At 52.2% G+C, this 5,667-nt stretch overlaps 1 protein-coding gene across 1 annotated transcript in view; it reads right to left on the bottom strand.

Annotated features, from left to right (window-relative positions):
* The window catches only part of LOC122252526 (SLIT-ROBO Rho GTPase-activating protein 1), a 94,541-nt gene extending 89,391 nt beyond the window's left edge, over positions 1-5,150 (bottom strand). The window contains exon 1 of the mRNA XM_086542624.1: positions 5,063-5,150. The gene's annotated coding sequence lies outside the window, so the exon portion shown is untranslated. The remainder of the gene's footprint in view (positions 1-5,062) is intronic.
* Between the last annotated feature and the right edge of the window lie 517 nt (positions 5,151-5,667).

The raw sequence follows: 5,667 nt of genomic DNA, 5'->3' as shown, positions 1-5,667 counted from the left end.
GTCTCTTTGACTTCATGTCGAAAAAAAGATCATAAAACCAACTGGCTTCATCTCTCTATATATATAAAGTCAATAAAGTCAATCAATAAAAAGACAATAATTATATAAATAACGTAAACAAACAAAGCAAGTTAATCACAAAATCCATCCTATAACCATAGACCAAATACCTCATAATAATCATAGACCATAATACCTCCATTCCGTTGTGCGACCGTCTCATTCCTTTCAGACACGAACACACTTCAATGAAGTACACACTTCATTTCTTCAATCACAGTTATTATAATAACAGATGATGAGGAGGATAATAATAATAATAATAATAATAATAATAATAACAATAATGATAATAATAATAATAATAATAATAATAACAATAACAATAACAATAACAATAACAATAACAATAACAATAATAATAATAATAATAACAACAACAACAACAACAACAACAACAACAACAATAATAATAACAATAACAATAATAATAATAGTTGTAGTGGTGGTAGTCATATCAATTAGAGTAACACCAACTAGGGCAGGATACAAGTGTCCGACTCGACCCCGGTCCCTCCCCCAGGTGCAAGCGCAGTGTCCCGTGAAAGAACAGGAATCGACCTGAACGCGGATCGATTCCTTAATTACCGAAATCCCACTCGGCAAAGGGCCCTCCCTGGCAAAGCGTCTGCTCAGAGGTTGCTCGGTAGATGATGGAGGCGGATTGCCCCTCGCTCCCCTCTCCCTTTTGCCCTCCCTCCTTCTCTTCTGTCTCTCTCTTTCGTACTCTTCCCCTCTCTCTCCCTTTTTCCTCCCTTCTTCCTTTCCACCCCCTCACCCCCTCTCCCCCTCTCCCTTCCCTCCTTCCCACCCTCCCTCCCTCCTTCCTTCCTACCCCCTCTCCCTCACCTTTTCCCCCCTCCCTTCCCTTACCCCCCTCTCTCTCCCCCTCCCTTCCCTTACCCCCCTCCTCTCTCTCTCCCCCTCCCTTCCCTTACCCCCCCTCCCCCTTTCCCCCTTTTTCCGTAGAGGTGCAGTTTATGGGTCGATGCTGCAATTACATGAGTCATGCAGGTGGCGAGTCTTCCTCGTCATGACAAATCCCCGGTGAAGAAGAGGAGGAGGAAGGGGAGGAGGGGAGGAGGGGAGGAAGGGGGGAAGGGGGAGGAGGAGGAGGAGGAGGAGGAGGAGGAGGAGGAGGAGGAGGAGGAGGAGGAGGAGGAGGAGGAATAGGAGGAGGAGGAGGTTAAGGGGAAGCAGGAGGAAGGGAGGAGGAGGAGGAGGTTAAGGGGAAGCAGGAGGAAGGGAGGAGGAGGAGGAGGGGGGGGAGGAGAGGGAAGGGGGAAGGAGGTGGGGAAGGGGGAAGGAGGAGGAGGGGGGAGGAGGAGGAGGAGGAGGAAGAGGAGAAGGAGAAGGAGAAGGAGGAGGAGGAGAAAGAGGAAGAGGTGGAGGAGGAGGAGAAAGAGGAGGAGGTGGAGGAGGAGTAGGGGGGAGGGGGGGAGGAGGAAGAGAAAGAGGAGGAGGTGGAGGAGGAGTAGGGGGGGAGGGGGGAGGAGGAGGAGAAGGAGGAGGAGGAGGAGGAGGAGGGGGAAGAGGGGGAGGACGAGGAGAAGAAAGAAGAAGAGGGGAGGACGAGGAGAAGAAAGAAGAAGAAGAGGGGGAGGACGAGGAGAAGAAATAAGAAGAGGAAGAAGAGGAAGAAGAGGGAGAAGAAAGAAGAAGAGGAAGAAGAGGGAGAAGAAAGAAGAAAGAAGAAGAGGGAGAAGAAATAAGAAGAGGGAGAAGAAAGAAGAAGAGGGAGAAGAAAGAAGAAGAGGAAGAAGAAGGCGAAAAAAGAAGGAGGAGGAGGAAGAAGAGAGAGAAGAAGGGGGAGGAGGTTTAAGATGTGGAGGAGGGGGAGTAGCTGGAGGAGGCAGAGGGCAAAGAAGAGGGCAAAGAAGAGGAGGAAGAAGGGGAAATAGTAGTAGTAGTAGTAGTAGTAGTAGTAGTAGTAGTAGTAGTAGTAGTAGTAGTAGTAGTAGTAGTAGTAGTAGTAGTAGTAGTAGTAGAAGTAGTAGTAGAAGAAAAAGAAGAAGAAGGATAAGGAAGAGGAAGGGAACGAGGAAAGGAACGAGGAAGACGAGGAAGAGGAGCACGAAAACTCAATTATCCGCAATTAATTCCTAACAACTACAATCTATCAATAATGCAATGAGACCCAAAACTAACCAACTAAATCAACCCGGTAACTAAAGGGGTAAAACAAATTAAACAGACTCTGACAGACAAACAAACAAACAAACAGACACTAATAAGTTAAGTCAAGGCAAGAACTGCATATCAATTAAAGGAACAACCAACTGAATAAATAAATAAATAAGTGAGAGTGCAACCTCTCCTGTCCGTTCCCATCGGTTCGAGACATGCACGTTGCACGTTGCATACTCGGAGCCAATCGGCGACCGAATCGAAACACTTTTCCTTCCTTGTACCCTTGCACTCCCGACTGCAACCGATGAAATAAACTGATAACGGCACTAGGTGATGTAAATGGAGATAGAGGGAGGGGGGGGAGTGAAAGGGGAAGGGGGAGGGGGGAGGGGAAGGGGGGGAGGGGACGGAAGGACGTTGCTCAATTTCGCGAACAAGAAAAAATCAACAAGAGAAAAAAGAAAGTCAATTGTTTGTTTTTTGAAGTACCTATTACATGCAATTGGCTCACTTATGATATCATATAGCCTGTGCTATATACGTACGCGCGCGCGCGCGCGTGTGTGTGTGTGTGTGTGTGTGTGTGTGTGTGTGTGTGTGTGTGTGTGTGTGTGTGTGTGTGTGTGTGTGTGTGTGTGTGTGTGTGTGTGTGTGTGTGTGTGTGTGTGTGTGTGTGTGTGTGTGTGTGTGTGTGTGTGTGTGTGTGTGTGTGTGTACGTACGACTATGACTTCGCCTCCAATTCCAAAGCTTAATAAATGACACGAAAAAAGAGAAACCGAGCGCCCCACCATTGTTTCCCCACCTCGCTAACCTCGAAATAAAACGGAAACCGAGCACGCCCGCACGCCCGTAACCCCTCCCCCCTTCCTCCTCCCCCGAGTACTCTCAAATTAATATAAAAACTCGCTATACTCGCATTGTCGTCTCGTCGCACGCACTCTGCAACATCTGTGCGGGTATTCCCCACCGACCAACCCCTCGTCTTTTCGCAATTGCAAAGTCAACAGTCTTGCTATTCAGTAGTTGCTTTATCGAAAGAGACACGACTTGACTCGAACGTCTAGCGGATATGTCCTTAATCAAAGAAACGACCGGTGGGGGGGGGGGGAGAAAAAGAGGGGAGAAGGATTGGCTATGGCAGGGAGAGAAAAAGGGAGGAGGGGAGGGGAGGGGAGGGGAGGGGAGGAGAGGGGAGGGGAGGGGAAGGGAGGGGAGGGAAGGGAGGGAGGAGGGGAAGGGAGGGGAGGGAAGGGAGGGAGGAGGGGAGGGAAGGGAGGGAGGCTTGAGGATGGGGGAGGGAAAGGAAGGGAAGGGGAGGGGAGAAGGGGAGCTAAGGGATGGAGAGGAGGAGGGAGGAGGGTAGAAGAGAGAGGGGAGCTTGAGGTTGGGGAGAGTGAAGGTAGGGAGGGACCGAGATTGGAGGGAGGGAGGGAGGGAGGGAGGATGGGTTCGGGCATGGGGGTTTCATGTCAAACCGATTCTCTCGTCGAGATTCTAGTGTCAAGTTCACTGGGTTCATCAGTCTTCGTTTCGTGCACAATGGCAGGCTCTGCAAAAGTAGACCTAACTGTTGTTTCCTGCACCACCCAAACCTAATTTTTCTTCGCTTTTACCATCATCATCACCATCATCATCATCTTGCAATACACAATCATCACCCTCTCTTTTCACAGTAATACCTTACTAAGACCGCTCTTCCAGACCCCTTTTCCAAACCACCACCGAGTTCAAAAGAGTCGCTGCCTTGGCACTCCTGTAACTACCATGAGATGTTCTCATGGTAACGCACCCCTATTTGGTATCAATCACACCACAGCATCTCGCCACACCTACTACACGGCACCTCACACACGTAAACACACACTGAAATGTATGCACTCTCACTTTCTCCGTCCTTTCTTGCTTGTGCCATCACCATGTCACCGTCTTCACTATACCACTATGCCAGTGCCGATATGTATGTGGGTCGAGTCCTCGCCTCCAACACCTGTTCTGCGCAGGTGTTGTCTCCACGGCCACCACAGATGTGCCGACGGTGGAGGGCTTCGGGGGAGCGTGGGAAAACTCGTTGCTCCTCCTCCCGCCTGGCCGCCCCTCACTCATCTCCCGGGCTATGACGCAACACTCGCTTTTTTACTCGCCAGAACCGTAATGAGATGGCAAGGGATTAAAGAGTGAAGGAGACGGAACGGATGTGACCTAATGTGGCTGCTGCCGTCACCATCACCGCATCTCCCCTTACAACCCACGTCTTGGGTCATGCAGTACGCCCGCCCGCACGCCCGCACGCCCGCCCGCGAGCCGCTGTTTCCCTCGCCTGGTCCCTCCTGCTCTCCCGGCGCCGCACAAACGATCACTGCTGGGTTCGACCCCACACTTTTTCCCGGTGGAAGTACGAATGCATTGCTCCCCGACAGCTTCCCGGGGTCGTCACACACTGTCACAGTCGGCCTTGTCCCAGTGGCGGCCCCATACGCTCCGTTACGCCTCCTGTGGCCATCTGGGAGCCCGAGATTCATTCACAAAGTGGCCGATGGCGGTTCGCAGCTCCTCACTCGGGGCTCGGTCGCCGCGGCACTCTCACTCACTCTCAAAGCTGACCCTCGGCCCACGAGAGCCCACACATGGGTGCTGCGACGGGCCAGAAGGCACATATAAGGGGTATTCACTGCCCTACACCCACGGCGGGACCTGACGTACGTCCAGTCCCGCTTTCAGAAGCTGCTGCTGCTTCTGCTGTCAGCGTACACCGTTTCCTCCACACACACACTCGCATGGCCTCGGGAGGCCTCGCACGCCTCCTGGGCCATGGCCGGCTCCGGCGCCTCGCTGTTGGAGTAATGGTCACGTCAGACGAGACGGAAACGCACCAGCGAAGGATATATATCCCGAGCAAACAGCAGAGGTGACGGTAGGTCCCAACTGGTGGCGGTGAGCGTGGTACTGTGGGACGGCGGGGGGAGTGTGCGCGCCGGGACACGGTCGCCAGCTAGTCATCTCCTGCCGTCGCTTTTACACGCGCCCTCGGGATCGTAACAGCTGCGATCGGACATGCCGACGGCTGCGAAAGGACACACACAGCTCGGAAGACATCCCAACAACCTCCGGGCCTTCTCGACGTGGCTTCAGGAGCGACTCAAGATGATCGGCGGGGTTGCCTGTTGTCGGCGAGTGCAGGCGGCACAACCCAGCCGCTCACACACTCACACACGCGCGTCCTGATCGATAATACGTACCCTCGCCTACCCTCCTTTCTCTCTACTTACCTTTCCCTCTTCTTTTCCCCTATTTCCCCTTTCCATCTTGCATGACCTTCCCTATCACAATTTCCCCCTCTCTCGTCGTCGGCAGTGACGATTTCTCGCTGGAAATGCCGTCGAGCTTCCATCTTGGTTTCCCTTCCCGCTCGCTTGTCACTTCTTTCCCTCCCGCTGCTGCCTTCGTTTCCTTATCGCGTGTTCCCTCTTCTCCTCTC

This window comes from Penaeus japonicus, unplaced genomic scaffold (genome assembly GCF_977035675.1).
Source record: "Penaeus japonicus unplaced genomic scaffold, GWHDUDI00000001_assembly GWHDUDI00000012, whole genome shotgun sequence".
NCBI lineage: Eukaryota > Metazoa > Arthropoda > Malacostraca > Decapoda > Penaeidae > Penaeus > Penaeus japonicus.
The sequence above is the reverse complement of the archived record's forward strand: the minus strand, read 5'-3'. Positions and strand labels throughout refer to the sequence as shown.